Source organism: Cydia splendana, chromosome 15 (assembly GCF_910591565.1).
Source record: "Cydia splendana chromosome 15, ilCydSple1.2, whole genome shotgun sequence".
NCBI classification, from domain to species: Eukaryota; Metazoa; Arthropoda; class Insecta; order Lepidoptera; family Tortricidae; genus Cydia; species Cydia splendana.
The window spans coordinates 17,395,780-17,412,542 of NC_085974.1; the positions used below are offsets into that span (position 1 = coordinate 17,395,780).

Here is a 16,763-nt window from a genome sequence, read left to right on the forward strand (position 1 = left end):
CACAGGTTTCACTGGTCGTGGTCGCGGCTAACTGATGTCGCAGCAAAATGTCAAAAGAAAATCAAAATGTAAATAAAGGTATCTAATAAAACAAATTCGCGATAGACCCGTCTATAAATGTGAGTTAATATGTGTTCAAAACGCGAAAGTTTTATATGGTATGGATTATAGACTGAGAGTATTATCGTGATACTGAAGTGGCCATATTTTTTTTTTAGGAAACAAACAGTCACATAATATTATCGCGAGATTTTGCTGTGATACGCATCAATATAGTGCGGCTCAAACGATAATATTGATAATGTAATCCTTGCATTTTCATTATTTATAACCCACTTATTTTGAGGACAAGATTCAATCACGGTTACAGTAGGCCAGGTCGCACGCAACATGTTTAGGAGTTTTTGTACTGAAACATATGCGAAAATCTACAACAAAATGGCACCTTCTAATTATGATAACATGTATGCCAGCTGTTGCATTGAAAGTCAAACTTCCTTTCAAACTTTTCCGAACGTAAAGTTATTACAAACAAGATCAAACTCATTACAGCATAAGCGCGAGCGATTTTAACCGCACAATACTGCTACCGGTTTTTAACGGGCGATTATTATTATTATTAACCTATAGATATATCAATCAGGCCCTGGCACTATCAAGAAGTCAGCCTTTTGGGACTTTTGTTTTTTTGGAATGAAATGATAAGTGAAAACTTCTTTAGCGGCGCTGTGCACTTTTTGTGATGGGGAAAAAATGTTAAACTCGCGACAGGGCACGTGACCGTAAGATTCGTAAGATGTAAGACGGACACGTGACCTGATCGAAAAACTGTTACAATGTCATTGAGTTTTCAGTTCTGCCGGCACTCCCGGAGTGCAACCCGTTGTTTTTTATTTGTTAATAATATCAGTGACGTTCGCCGCCGCATTACTGCCGCGATTATGACGTTCATCCCGTCACCCATTTTATCGATTTTCTTTTCGATTGGTATTTGGCAATACGATTGCTATCTTGGCTAAGGACTTTTGTGCGTTACTTACCAACTTTTGAGAACGCTAAGTACCTACTTGTTATATTTGAAATTTGAGTTGATTTGATTTTTAACTTGGACCAACCAATGAATTAGTTAGTGTAGAAACCACGCATTGTGCAACGCTAACAGACCAGTGCGATACTAACTATAACTATAGTTGTACTGAAATTAAACCTTATTTCAAGGACTTAAGGTCCACCAATAGTTTGAAGTTTTAATGTTAAAACGTAAACAGAACCGATAGTTAAAGTATCACGTTCGGAGTTTTCGTAATTAAGCTTTCATAGCTACTGTTATGATAGTTGATAGAACAGTGTATCAGGAATTATTATTTAGTCAATACCAATAGTTGAATGAATGAATGAATGAATGATTTATTCACTTGAATACATATACAGCGCATGCACTTATATACTGTATAAGTTTAGTTAGTGGATAGTAGTGAGTAGTAGCATGGTATAATAATATACTCCGCCTGGTACTCTATTCCCGTCTTTTCTAGGTCACCTAACTGACACAAGCCTACGTCATCATGCGATAGCGCTATATATAGCGGCCATGTTATTGTGACGTAGGCCTGTGTCACTCTGGGAATAGAAGACCATGTTTTATTAGACCATGAGTAGTAGAATGGGAGAGGATCGGGCTGCCAAGAGGGCGTACCTGGGAAGACCGACTGGTGGCCGCCCGGTAGGTCGGCCCAGATACCGCTGGGGAGATATTGTAGAAGCGGATCTGCGTCAGCTTCAAGCCGGAAATTGGCAGGAGACGGCGCAGGATCGGGAAAAGTGGCGTGCTCTCGTTTCGGAGGCCAAGATCCTCTTTGGATTACTGAGCCATATTAGTTAATAGTAGCAGACAATGCACCAAAAGTAATCGCCACCCTAGAATGTTTTTAACCCCTAACGAAACTTACGAGTATCTGACATCCCTTTACATTTTTAATGCTCCGATATCGAAAAGTAGATAAATAGAGTTAGACCAAGAAAAGTCTGCAGCGATTTTGATAGCCCACGCAGTGCAAGTGTTATGTATTTTAAACGTCAAACTTCTATGAAATTATGACGTATTAATAACACTTGCACTGCGTGGACTATTCAAATCGCTGCAGACTTTTCTTGGTCTAACTCTACCTACTTTTCGATCGACTTTTGCTGAACAATTGTTATCTAAGCCCCTGGTGTTACATTCAAATGCATTAAAGTCAGGAAATATCGTTAATGACTCCTGTCAAATGCTTAATTTGTGTGGCTGCTTTACAAATGTACTTTCCTTTGAACAAAGAAAGGTTTTTGAAAGAAAGTAAGCTGTTACTTAACAGTAGCGATGACAAGCATTTTGTCTTTGTCATCTTGAAATGTTGCATAATTGTACTTTTTTAGGGTTCCGTACTCGAAGGGTAAAAACCCTATTGTTAAGACTCCACTGTCCGTCTGTCTGTTTGTCACCAGGCTGTATCTCATGAACCGTGATAGCCAGACGGTTAAAATTTTCACAGAAGATGCAGGTATTTCTGTAGCCGCTATAACAACAAAATAACGTTGTAAAAAAGTACGGAACCCTAGGTGGGCGAGTCCGACTCGCACTTGTCCGGTTTTTCATGATTACGAGTAAGTAGGTTTATTTCCTATTTTCGAAATTTGTTTTTTTGTTTGTTTGTCATCTTTGAAACACTAAATTGTTACCTAAACTGATTTGTTACTGATCCAACCTAATCACATTCTTCAAATAATCAACTAATATTCTCATAGGGGGCTATTCATAAATTACGTCATTTCAAATTAGGGGGAGGGGGGTTCTGGACGTCGGATGATGGTAGCATGCCATAGGAGGACACGAGGTCATTCGAAGCATGATTTTTGAATGATTTTAGGGGGGGGGGGGGACAAAATCGTCAAAAATCGATGACGTAATTTATGGACAACCACTAGTAGGTACTGTGAATAGATGCTCGGATATTTTTTAATTAGTATAATTGGGATTTTATAATATTTGCCTCATTAAATTTACCTAGTTAATTCGGTTTTTATAAGATACCTACTCATTGCAGAAAGCGTAGGGTTTGGACACACGACTGCAAAAGTGCATGCCCACTTTATGAATGGAAATAATGGAATACTTACATTCGTCACGCAGGCGAAGCCGCAGACAAACCTGGTTAGGTACTGAAAAAAGAAGAGAAATAATACAAACTGAAGTGATAATTAATGAAAACGTAACAAAAAGCCGTTATATTTAAACCATTGTCATCCACGCGTCACAGCACCTATTTCCTCCACATATCCATCTTCTATATTTAGTCATCCATAAACGTCACCGATGATTAGAAACCGTCAACGAGCCATATGCGTTTGCGCACCCCACATAACACCGTTCCAAATTCAACCGTATGACTATAAGGTTAAGGTTGAATTTCGAACGCGGGTGTTTGACAGCTGGGTGCGTATTATCAAACTGTCGCGCATAAGGTGCTGATTATACTCTAGGGATATGGAAATAGCCCCCGAGTGCCACTTTCAATATTACTTGTCTGTGATCTGTGTGGTGATATTTTGGGACGATTTTGAACTTGATTTTCGAATGGCTTCCGAAGGGAAATGCAATTTCATTATTTTGTTTTGTGTACCTAAGTACGTACTATTTGTATCACATATATTTAATATAAGAAGTGTTTAAGTTCACGTAAAATGGTAACAGAATTTGATTTATATGATAGAACGTCATTCATATCGAATTGGGTCGAACTAAACCAAATTTTAGGTCAATATACCGGGTGTGGCCTGTAACACGAGCAAATATTTAAAACATAGATTGTACTCCTCAAACGGTGACACTTTTGTTCAACAACTTTTAAAAATTATGAAGTATTTAGATTCCCTATTTTTCATACAAAATAAATATTACCTTCAATGGACGCCATCGCCACGCCATATCATTGTGATTGACGTTGCTTGTCACGCCTTAAACATAACAAAATTCGCAATACATTGCGTCTTAGAATAAACTTTAAAGTGTATTAAAAATCAAACAACAAGTGTGAGTACCACAAGTGTGTGTTGTGTGTGTGTACAAGTTATTGTTAAAAGTCGCTGAACAAATGTTGGTCAGTATGAGGAGTACAGCCTACAGTTTAATTTTTTGCTCATGTTACAGGCCACACCCGGTATAAACGTTTACAATGTTTATTAAATTAAGCTTTTTTTTCAACACCTGGTAACACTATGCGTTGCCGATGAATAGGTAAATAAATAAATATTATAGGACAATTTTACACAGATCAACCTAAGTCCCACAGTAAACTCAGTAATGTGTCATACGGTACTAAACGACGTTGTTTTATACATATAGCTATATATACATACTTATCATCATCATCATCATCATGTCAGCCATAAGACGTCCACTGCTGAACATAGGCCTCCCCCTTTGGGGGGTGTATGCCATAATCGCCACGCTTGGCAGGCGGGTTGGCGATCGCAGTCGAGTACACCGAATTTGAGGGACGCTGCTGCCCGTCCACCGGTGGTGTTGGACGTAGTTTAAGGACATACCCGGGTCCATACATACTTATAAACCTACATAATAAGCATCATTAACTCAGGAACAAATATTTGTGATATAGGGTAAATCGTCAATAACTGGCCACCTTATACAAAAATGAATTATATTCACCTACATGCAGAAATCATTTTTAGTATAAGGTTTCAATAACAGGCCGCCCTTCTATAACCAGCCACCTTATACTAAAATGAAATCTGTTTAAAGGTGAATAGAATTCATTTCAGTATAAGGTGGCCAGTTATTAAATATTATTATTATATAATTATTACTAAATAGTGGCCAGTAATTCGCGGATTACCCGACACACAAATAAATGCCCTTACTGTAATAGGATTCGAACCCGGTAAAAACATTCAATTCTTCATCTGTTTGGAACGCACCCCTAAGCTATAACAGTTTTATGGTGAAACATATGACGTCCGCATATCCCTGCCCTTTTTGACAGTTGCCTGTCAGGACACGTGACGTGTGCATTTGGTCATTCAATCTGTCAGTCTGTGCGTTTTGCATTGTTATTTTCAGTGCCAATGTTATGACTGGCGCGGCAGTACACAGTAAGTAGAATAGAATATAGGTAGGTACTCTTTATTGGCACACCACAGTAAAAGATACAACTTAAGAAAAAAACTATATTGTGCAGGTAGAGGTAGACAACAGACGGATCAAAAAAGAAGGTTTTGCAATACTCATAAACTCATTAAATACTAAAAAAATAATTAAACATAAATCAACCTTATTATTGTACTAATACGATTCACTATGGCTATGAACTTGTAGTGGTGATTAGTGAGTTTTCGTTGTCACCTGACGATATGTTATATAATAAACAGACATAATTATAGTTAAATATAACAGCAACATGTCAAATAAACAAAGTACAATCAGCAGTAAAGATCTCAAGTCTTGGAACGACTTTACTTTTAGAACATTAGTATGAAATATGTACCAAAGGCCAGGTTAGATTTTGGTCCTGAATTCGATCCCGGGTCATTCCGGGTATAATTTTTGTGAGCATGGATGTACCTACATTTTGCACCTACTTTATAATATGGTGAAAAAATATAAACATATATTTGACGTCGACTTTATTTATGAAGAAAATATTTCGAAGGAGCCATCATTAACAACTCAAGACAATTTAAATTGAATCACAGTTGATATTTTATGACTTGTAATTTACTTAAAAGCTTTGCTTCCATGCAATACAAATGTAAAGCTGTTGTCCTATTTTTAGGACACTTTACTTTTGTCTGGGGACTTTTAAGTGCCGCTAAAGTGCGGTATTAATAAAGTTCCGTCTGGAAACTTGGTCGTTGCTAGTGATGGGAAACGGGAATATTAACGACTACGGGAACTTTGCTTAAATAAAAGGAACATTGAATGCGATAACAACGTGAAAACAAAATGTATTATAACATCACAATTTCGTCAAAAACGCCCCATTTTCTTTGGTATCTACATCTTATTTTTATTTATATGTTTAAAAACATTTATATAGTCAGTCAAGCCATTTCCGTCAGTAGAAAAAAGCGGCAAATATAAAAAAATTAGGCGCGCAGGTTTGTCGTCCTATATAAAATTTGATTTTCGCGCCTTTTTCAACTGAAAAAGTTGTTTGACAGGCTATATTTATGTGTCATTACCAAATATGTGTATGTGTGTGGCAAATGCCAAACTACCTACATGCCAAAACAAAATATAAATGTTGTTTATTTTTTGTAATATGTAACGTAACTGGTTTCATACATAGTACCTATATATTTAAAGAAATTGGTTAAACGGTTACTTTAGTTCTAATTATTGAACCTACATTTAAAAGATTACATTAAATCATGATATTTATGTTATAATAAAACAAAAATGTTGATAAGTACCTAATTAAACACATGTAATTAAAAATGATATGTTGAAATAACGCGTTAAGTGAGATGTTACACTATTCCCTTAAATGTTCCATCAATCAGGAATGTTTCCGGTAACACGTCACTAGTCGGCACAGACAGACAGACAGAGCAAAATAACCGCGCAATAAGGCGGTTACGACAATTGAACTTGCTGTCGTTAACTTGCCGGCTTCATATCGACGGTTAAATAGAAGCTTAATAATAAATTTCGTAAATAAAGTTGGTCAAGCAGACCTTGTCAGTAGAAAAAGGCGGCAAATTAGAAAAATGTATGCGCGAAGGGATATCGTCTCATAGAAAATATGATTTCGCGCCTTTTGCTACTGACAAGATTTGCTTGACCATCTACAGAAGACAATTTTTTTCTGCGCGCGTTTGAGGGTCATACCCTCAATACTGCCCTCTTAAGCTAAAAAGCCGTATTTGCATTCAGTTTTCATACAAATTGACTGCAAATACGGCTTTTTAGCTTAGGAGGGCAGAATATATTTCGTTATCGTTTGAGACGGATGTATTGTCGTCTCGTACCCTCGCGTGTCTCGTTGCAATTCCGGAATGAACGAACAAACTGACACCGCCCATTGTATTATATGATACCCTCTAATCAAAATGTCCTTTCTATTTTCCCATAATACATTTATTAATGGGATAGTGTAGGTTTCTAGTGAGTAAATATGATAAATGATGCCAATAGGTACAGTCAGCAGCAAAGCGGGCGAGGTGTTCAAAATGATCTTGACGCGACTTTATTGTTAAGAGAATTAGAGCGTGTCAAGACAAAACACCTCGCCCACTTAGCAACTTCTGCTGCTGATTCTACATATGGAAAGTTAGGGAATTAAAATTAAAGAGAAAGATTAATTGTTTGGGGCAACTGAAACATTGAAATGACTGGACTGTTAAACAACCTAGGGGGCTTAAGGGGCCCACTGATTAACAGTCCGCTGGACGGTATCGGCCTGTCAGTTATAACAAAATGTTGACAGTTCCGAACAACTGACAGGCCGATACCGTGCGGCGGACTGTTAATCAGTGGGCCCCTTTAGCCATGACATACCATGATGACAATCGTAGTTTTCAACTAACGCCGATCGAAAATAAAAAATGTATCTATATGACAGATGCAACGAAAGGTCACGTGATCGTCTCCATCATCAACCATTCCTCATCATCATTATTCCACATTCGATTGACTCTACAACTGTTATTAGCTTTAGGCCTCCAGATATCGTATTTTGTACGAGGCCGAAGCTATACAGTGTGTAAATCCAATACGGGCAATAAATTAAACTAGATATATAATTTATCCGTGTATAATCATTAATTAAGAAGTTTTTTAAGTTACGTACACTGAATTAATTTTTAAAAATTTACCGAGCAGCAATGTACTGCAAACGAGACACGAGCATTTTATAGTAACTGCCAACAAGCGTTCACAGTACTTTAAAAAGCTCGTTTCTCGTAACTTGTGTGTCGCTTTACATTGGCATTTTGTACTTACGGTTAAAATTTTCATTGTACATATTTCTAGGCAAAATTTATCTCATTATAATTTTTATTTTATTTTATTTATTAGGAGAACAACAGAGTAAAATGTACATAGGATTATATTAAAACTAACTTAGTTACATACTAAACCATGCATTTTCCTCCCCAGCAGTCTTAGTCTTAGGTCCTATGCTAACTACTGATACCGTTTAAATATTCACCCGTATTGGATTTACACACTGTATACGAAGTGGGGTCTCCTTCTGAATCCCTAACAACGTTTGTCCTAAAGTCACTTGCCCTAACCGGTTTGTCCTAATGGCCACATGACCTAACGATCAATTGTCATAACGATTATTTTCCATAATGTAATGGTTAGCCTAAGACTCATTTGTCCTAAGCATTTGTACCATAACTATCAAGATCCCTAATGTTTTTTACCATATTCTTCGAAATCCCTAACAATGTTTGGCATAAAATAACATGCTCTAACTGTTTTGACCTAATGGCTCTTGCCCTATAAGATCAATTGGCATAACATTTACTTTTCCTATTGATCAATTAACATAACAATTACATTCCATAATGAATGGTAACGAACTGTTGCCACAAAAGTGGGTTAGGTTAGGTTAGAACTGTGACCCTCGCAAAAACGAACTGCTGCCACAAAAGTGGGTTAGGTTAGGTTAGAACTGCGACCATTGTAAAAACGAACAGCTGTTAAAACTAGGTTAGGTTAAAACTACGATCCTTGCTAAAACGATCTGCTGCCACAAAAGTGGGTTTGGTTAGGTTAGAACTGCGATCCTTGCAAAAACGAACTGTTGCCACAAAATTGGGTTAGGTTAGGTTAGAACTGTGATCCTCGCAAAAACGAACTGCTGCCACAAAAGTGGGTTAGGTTAGAACTGCGACCATTGTAAAAACGAACTGCTGTTAAAAATAGGTTAGATTTGAACTAGGATCCTTGCAAAAACGAACTGCTGCCACAAAAGTGGGTTAGGTTAGGTTAGAACTGTGATCCTCGCAAAAACGAACTGCTGCAACAAAAGTGGGTTAGGTTAGGTTAGAACTGCGACCATTGTAAAACCGAACAGCTGTTAAAAATAGGTTAGGTTAGAACCGATCCTTGCAAAAAAGAAAAAATGCTGCCATGAAAGTGGGTTAGGTTAGGTTATAACAAGAAAATCGGCCATTCCATAATAGGGTAATCAAAATTAGGGCATACGAGTGTTAGGTCAAGCAACGATAGGCTAAGTAAAATTAGGTAACATGATGGTTAGGATATATAATTTTTAGGCCTAACAATAATTAGGCAAAAAAATAATTATGCTACATAACATTAGGATAAATAATCAATATGGAAAGTGCCATTAGGGAAAAACATATTAGGACAAAAAAAATCGGCCAGTCGATAATAGGGAAACCAAAATTAGGGTAAATGAGTGTTAGGACAACTAATCATTATGACAAACAATATTAGGGTAGGCAGAGATAGGAGAAAAGACTTTAGGGATTCAGATATAGATCCTACGAAAAGGGCCGTAGTAGGAATACATTTTCAACTTGTTACTTAACTTTCCCTCACCCTTAACAAAGGGAGACATATACATTTCATTGTCATTCCAACCACAGAAACAATTTAAACGCGTCACTCGAAATTACAAAATTCACGCAACCGTCATTTGGCACGTCACTCGATACGTCACACCCTGGTTTTTTAAAAAGTTTCCTCTTTCCGGAACCCGTCAGAAAAGGCGGGAAACTGATTGACAGCCGGAAGTTTCGGTCCGTAAGGAAAGCCGGGGAAAATTGCATTTCATTCCGCGGCCATGTTTTTTAATGTTAGCGGGTTCGATAATATCCATAGATTAAACACACACACTGACACTGCGGGGTTGCGAACTGCCTCGCAGCCATACTTGTGTGTTTTTATTTTTAAGATATAAATATTTTATAATAATATGTGTGCTAGTTTTAAGGTATTTATCTATGGGCCAATAGTTGCCTGAAAATAAATATTTTCATTTCATTTCATATTTCATTAAAATATGTGTTATGCAAAAGTATAAGAATTTTATTAGAATATAATCGACCGAACGAATTTTCAGTCTTAAAATTCATTAGCCACATATGTGTCTATTTGCATTTTCTTGTATGTGTATGTTTATTTACTGTAATTGTATGTATGAAAGTAGGCTTCATAACGTTTTTGCAACACCTACTTTTTCGATTAATTTCTTCATTTCCGCTACCCAAAGTTGTCTGGGAGAGATCTGGCTTAAGCGATAATATTGTCCACCTTCAATTGTTTTTACCCTTAAGTTGTGTCTTTCTACTGAGGTGTGCCAATAAAGAGTAGGTATTCTATCTACCTATCTTTAAACCGTAAAATTAGCTTTAGCTTAATCTCACGCTAGATGGCATCCTTCTGTTAAAAATCCCGAATCAATCTATCAAAGTTGCTGATTTGTCATTTTTAGGGTTCCGTACCCAAAGCGTAAAACGGGACCCTATTACTAAGACTTCGCTGTCCGTCCGTCCGTCCGTCCGTCCGTCCGTCCGTCTGTCACCAGGCTGTATCTCACGAACCGTGATAGCTAGACAGTTGAAATTTTCACAGATGATGTATTTCTGTTGCCGCTATAACAACAAATACTAAAAACAGAATAAAATAAAGATTTAAATGGGGCTCCCATACAACAAACGTGATTTTTGACCAAAGTTAAGCAACGTCGGGATTGGTCAGTATTTGGATGGGTGACCGTTTTTTTTTTGCTTTTTTTTTGTTTTTTTTTTTGCATTATGGTACGGAACCCTTCGTGCGCGAGTCCGACTCGCACTTGCCCGGTTTTTTTTCACGTGAAGTGATAACCTTATTATGCCATCTTGAGTTTTTGATTTGCGACACTACACTATAAACATGACACGACCAATAACCGCGATCGAAATTCACTGAGAGACTAGGTCTTCGTATCCCAAACAAATCAAGCTAAGATTATTCAACACCAAATAAACCATGTGCTTACACAGTACCCGCGAATAGAGTAAACATGTTTCCCTATAATGGCGATGTCGAATTTGAAATATCGCACGAAGAGCGATTGTCTTACATTTAGGGTTCCGTAGGAGGGTTATTGTGCAAATACACGGTTATCACACCGATACGGATGGTGTGTGAGCGAGGCAGCAGTATAGAGATGCCCTACTCACATAGGGTTGCCATACGTTAGGATTTCCCGTGACAGGATTTTTGGTCCTTTGTCAGGATCGCGGGGTGACTTGGCGAGAGTCAGCGTTTTTTAGAAACCTCAATTAACTACTAGATGCTAAGTTAAAAGTTTGGTGTTTTACACAAATTGACTAAGCCCCACAGTAAGCTCAAGAAGGCTTGTGTTGTGGGTACTCAGACATAGAAAACAACCATGACTCGGGAACAAATATCTGTATCATCATACAAATAAATGCCCTTACCACCTTACCAGGATTCGACCCCGGGACCATCGGCTTCATAGACAGGGTCACTACCCACTAGGCCAGAGCGGTCAACAAGCAGCGACCGGCAGTTAAGGGGCTTAGTGCCCCACCGAGTCATTTTTAGACCCCGTCCAGAAAACGTCAGGTTTTTTTAGGGTTATGTCCGGATTTTTGACAGGATATTACATATTCTCACATGACAACCCTATGCTCACACAACAAGTAAGTACCGCCTAAAGGGGATATACACAAACTCTTTACATACGGAATGAATTTGTGTACAATGTATGCTGGAGGCTTTCTTAGATCGATATTAGGGAGGTATGAGAGAGATTACATCAAGTTTCGCTTTGAATTATACGTTTGCTTAAATTTAGCACTTCGAGCGTTTGATTTTCTTCTTTGTTTTTCTTTTTCTATGATATGGAGGCAAACGAGCAGACAAATCGCCAGATGGTAAGCCTGCAACACCAGAGGGGTAGCTAGTGCGAAGCCTACCTTAAGATGAAAGTACGCTCTTCGCTTGAAGGTTTGAAGGTCGTACTGGTCCGCAAATTCCGCGGGCGACAGTTCAATCCACAGTTTAGATTTTAGATGTGCTAGGCTTCGTCTGCTCGTAGGCCTCCTATATTATAATTGAAAATAGTAACATGTATGACGATGGAAAGGAGCATCCTAAAAATAAAACTAAAAGAGAAAGTTAATAGTAAACACATAAGATCCAAAACAAATGTCATAGACGCATTAGAGTTCATACTCAAGCAAAAATGGAGATGGGCCGGCCACATAGCCAGGATGACAGATGGAAGATGGACCAGCAAAATCACTAAGTGGCCAGGACCATATGGGAAAAGAACAGCAGGAAAACCCAAAACGAGATGGTCAAAGGATATTATAGACATAGCCGGTGAAAATTGGGCAATTAAGGCCAAAGATCGAGATAAATGGAAAAACATGGAGGAGGCCTATACCCGACAGGGGTCCTTAATATGAAAAATATAATATAACTAAATATATTTAAGTTAGAGTTTAATGCATTAAGGAAATAAAGAAGGCTTTAATAATAATAATAATAATCTGCTTGAGGGGGGGCAACAATCGCCCCCGAGTAATGCGCTTTGTGAACCAGGCGTTCGCGGGGACGGATATCAGGCCCCGCGACTACATGGCCAATGTCACAGAGCGCATCGACTTTCTAAAGCAGAAAGTCTATGCATGGGCAAACCGTATTCGCCGCTACAGAGAGCGTGTGGATCGATTTCAGCAGAATCGCCTTTTTCAAAGTGACCAAAGGAAGGTGTACCGAAGGTGGGAGGAAACCAACCTTCGTACGCCCGACACGCAGCCGCCGGATGCTACTGCCATGACCAACTTCTGGCGTAGCATCTGGTCGGTGCCTGTCGGACACACCGAGGGGAGTTGGATGAGTGTTGTCGAGCGTGAGTGCGAGTCCATCGAACCTATGGGGGCAGTCACCATCAGCCCCGATGACGTCAGTTGTGCCATCCGCACGGCTCAGAACTGGAAAAGTCCTGGGCCGGATGGATTGCACAACTTCTGGCTAAAGTGGTTCCGATGCTCGCACTCGCGCTTGGCAGCACAATTTCAACAAGCCCTCGAGCTTGGTTCTCTCCCACCTTCCTTAACAACTGGTGTCACCTTCCTGCTCTATAAGTCCGGTAGTACCACGGAAGCGAAGAACTACAGACCCATCACATGCTTGCCTACACTCTACAAGCTCCTTACATCCATTTTGAGAGCAAAAATCAACGCGCACATTGTCGCAAACAACATTCTGGCTTCCGCTCAAAATGGATGTAGGGTTGGGTCCCGTGGTACTAAAGAGCTCCTCCTCATAGACATGACCATTTGCCAACAAATCTGGCGGAACAGGGGTGCCCTCTCGGCCGCTTGGATTGACTACAAGAAGGCCTATGATTCGGTGCCTCATTCATGGTTGGGGAGGGTCTTAGAGCTGTATAAAGTTGATGCAGCTTTGAGAGCCTTCCTAAGCGCGTGTATGAGACAGTGGACCACAGTCCTTCGTCAACTAGGAGGCCGGGATGACCGCCCTGGCCCGCAGGATTTTATAAGGATTGAGCGAGGAATCTTTCAGGGCGACAGTCTGAGTCCCCTGTGGTTCTGCCTAGCTTTGAATCCCCTCAGCACCCTGCTGAAGGATTTGGGACTAGGTTGCCGGCTTCGGAGAGAGGGTGAAGTCATTTCTCACCTTCTGTACATGGATGACCTCAAATTATTTGCACCAAATAGCCAAGACTTGTTGGAGCTACTGAAAACCACCAAAGTCTTCAGTAGTGCCATCCACATGGAGTTTGGTGTCGATAAATGTGCGGTTATGCATGTACAGCGGGGGAGGGTTGTAAATTCAACAAATTTACAACTTTCTGAGACAATGTCTTTCAGATCTATCTCTGAATCAGAAACCTATAAATACCTTGGTATGTCACAGTCGTTGGGTATTGAGGACGAGGGTATTAGACGGTCGGTGAAGGAGCGCTTTTTCAGTCGGCTCACAAAAGTCCTTAACAGTCTTTTGTCAGGAGGCAACAAAGTGCGCGCCTTCAACGCCTGGGTAATGCCCCTACTCACATACTCCTTTGGCATACTAAGGTGGACTCAGACCGAGCTGGACGCCCTGGATCGGAGGGTCCGGTCACTGCTCACCACACATCGCATGCTACACCCACGCTCGTCAGTTATGAGATTGTACATCCCACGGAAGTGTGGAGGCCGAGGCTTCCTAAACGCCAAGGATCTCCACAACCGCGAGGTGTACAATCTCAGGAATTATTTCCTTAACAACGAGTGTGGGATGCATCGTGATGTGGTGGCAGTAGACAGGAACCTCACGCCGCTCTCCTTGGCAAACGAGAACTGGCGCAAACCTGTGGTACTAAGTGCTGCGGATCGCAGGGCGGCATGGGAGAGTAAGGTGCTACACGGGCGGTTCTACAAGGCCCTCACGGGACCCGATGTGGACCTGCTCGCGTCGGTGAACTGGTTACGATTCGGGGACCTCTTTGGAGAAACCGAGGGTTTTGCCTGTGCAATTGCGGACGAAGTGATGATGACGAACAACTATCGGAAATATATCCTGAAGGACGGTACGGTCGACATTTGTCGGGCATGCCGCCGTCCCGGAGAGTCACTCAGGCATATCATTTCCGGTTGTTCTCATCTTGCTAACGGCGAGTACTTGCACAGACATAATCTCGTAGCCAGAATTATTCACCAGCAACTTGCTCTTCTATATGGCCTTGTGGACCGCGAAGTACCGTACTACAAGTACTTACCTGCGCCTGTTCTCGAGAATGGTCATGCCACGCTCTATTGGGATCGATCTATCATCACAGACAGGACTATTGTAGCCAATAAGCCTGACATTGTGATAATAGATCGATCGCAACGTCGGGCCGTGCTCGTTGACATCACCATCCCCCATGATGAGAATCTCGTGAAGGCCGAGAAGGACAAGTCCAGTAAGTACCTAGACTTGGCTCACGAGATAACCGCCATGTGGGATGTTGATTCGACGATCATTGTCCCGATAGTCGTTTCAGTGAACGGTCTAATAGCGAAGAGTCTCGACCAACATCTTGAGAGACTCTCGCTAGGTGGTTGGATCAAGGGTCAGATGCAGAAGGCGGTGATCTTGGACACGGCGCGGCTAGTCCGTCGGTTCCTCTCTCTGCAGCCCTGACCACCGGTAGCTTGGGCCTTGCCCCGCTGCTGGCGGCACCCTAGGTTAGGTTTTTTATAATGTGTTTATATTAATTTTTATTGTTTTGTAAGTGTTTTTATATTTTACTTTTATATTCATATTATAAATTACCTAACTTAAGATGAGAAATGAATAAAGATAATAATAATAATAACATGTATGACAACGACTATATAATTAATTTATATAGATTATAGAAGCAGTGACAAATAAATAAATTTTAAACGTTTGACCTGTGGCAAAACCATAGTACGTGTGCTTGGTTATTTATGTCTGGACGCGGTGATACGTTTTTTTTGTTATGCAAATATTCTTTATTCATGAATCTTTCAAGGAAACGTCCATTACATAGTATGCTTAAAGTAACTGACACTGACGAATACCCCACTCTATATTCCCCAAACTTGAAATACATTCAACGCGTCTATAATACGATCTCTACAAAAACAACCCATTTCTCGAAACCTCTCGGAAGCTCGCACTTGGCTGACTCGAGTTGTTTGCGATGATCTATTCACGCTTTTCGACACAATGACATATTGAACCACAGTATTAAGTAAAACAGTAACCTATTTTTGTATTAAGCAGAAGCTGCTTGGAAATAAAATGGAAAAATTCCCTGTCTTGGGCGAGAACCGAACTCGCGACTGTGGATCACTAACCCATCGTTTTGCTAACTGAGCTACCAAGACTTACCCGATGACAGCGAATATTTTCATCATATTTTTCATATGCGCCTTATGTTAGGGAGGTGCCTAACGGTGACAGAGAGACTGAATTGTTCCACTTTTCTTTTATTTCTAAGCAAGACGGTAACCTCATCTCAGTTTTCAACTTTTTCTTGTGACTCGTTGCCATGATTAGATTCTCCTTCCTCTCCTCTGTCTGTTTTTATCTTTAGTTTTATGGTATTTGAATTAACCTAAAAAGAAGCATCAATGTGGCAATTTTAAGCCCTTTCTAAATAGGCCTTGTTCGTAAAAATAAACAACAGTTTTCTACAGTGATGATGAGTTCAGTTTTTGATGTCTCTAAATTCCTTTATAGGCACAACGAAGACAGCTAAAATACCAGACTAACAATGCCTTTGTATATCTTTCTTTCACCGCCATCCCTTTTGCGGCCCGCGTTGGACCTCGCTCGCACGCTGTTAGCAACATTGAAAAACGAACTAAAGGTTCCATATTTAAAATAATAAGAATATTGTTATTTCGTTGCCATAGCGGCACTTCTTCAATTTCTTTCCTACGACAATGTAGCGTGTTTTCTATTTTTACATTTTATTTTCGCCAATTTTAAATTCCAACATCATGTGAAGGTTCGCCACAGCCAAGACCTTTTCATATGGTCCTTCTAAGGAAAAAATCAGTGCCGAAGATGGAATCACGCAATAAACTACATTGAAGGTCAGAAATCATTCTTTATCACGCCGACTTATTGAAGTCCTGAGCGGCGCATTATAAATGATAAAGAATGCAATATATTTCATTCTTCTCGCCAACGGCGCAATAAAAGAAGAGTAAAATCATCGTTTTTTCTTTCGCCGTCTTGCAAAGCC

The 16,763-nt window shown here is 39.9% G+C and overlaps 1 protein-coding gene across 1 annotated transcript in view; it reads left to right on the forward strand.

The window, feature by feature from the left end:
- LOC134797789 (uncharacterized) overlaps positions 1 to 16,763 on the forward strand; it is a 364,311-nt gene that overhangs the window by 155,764 nt on the left and 191,784 nt on the right. The gene's annotated exons all lie outside the window — the stretch shown is intronic.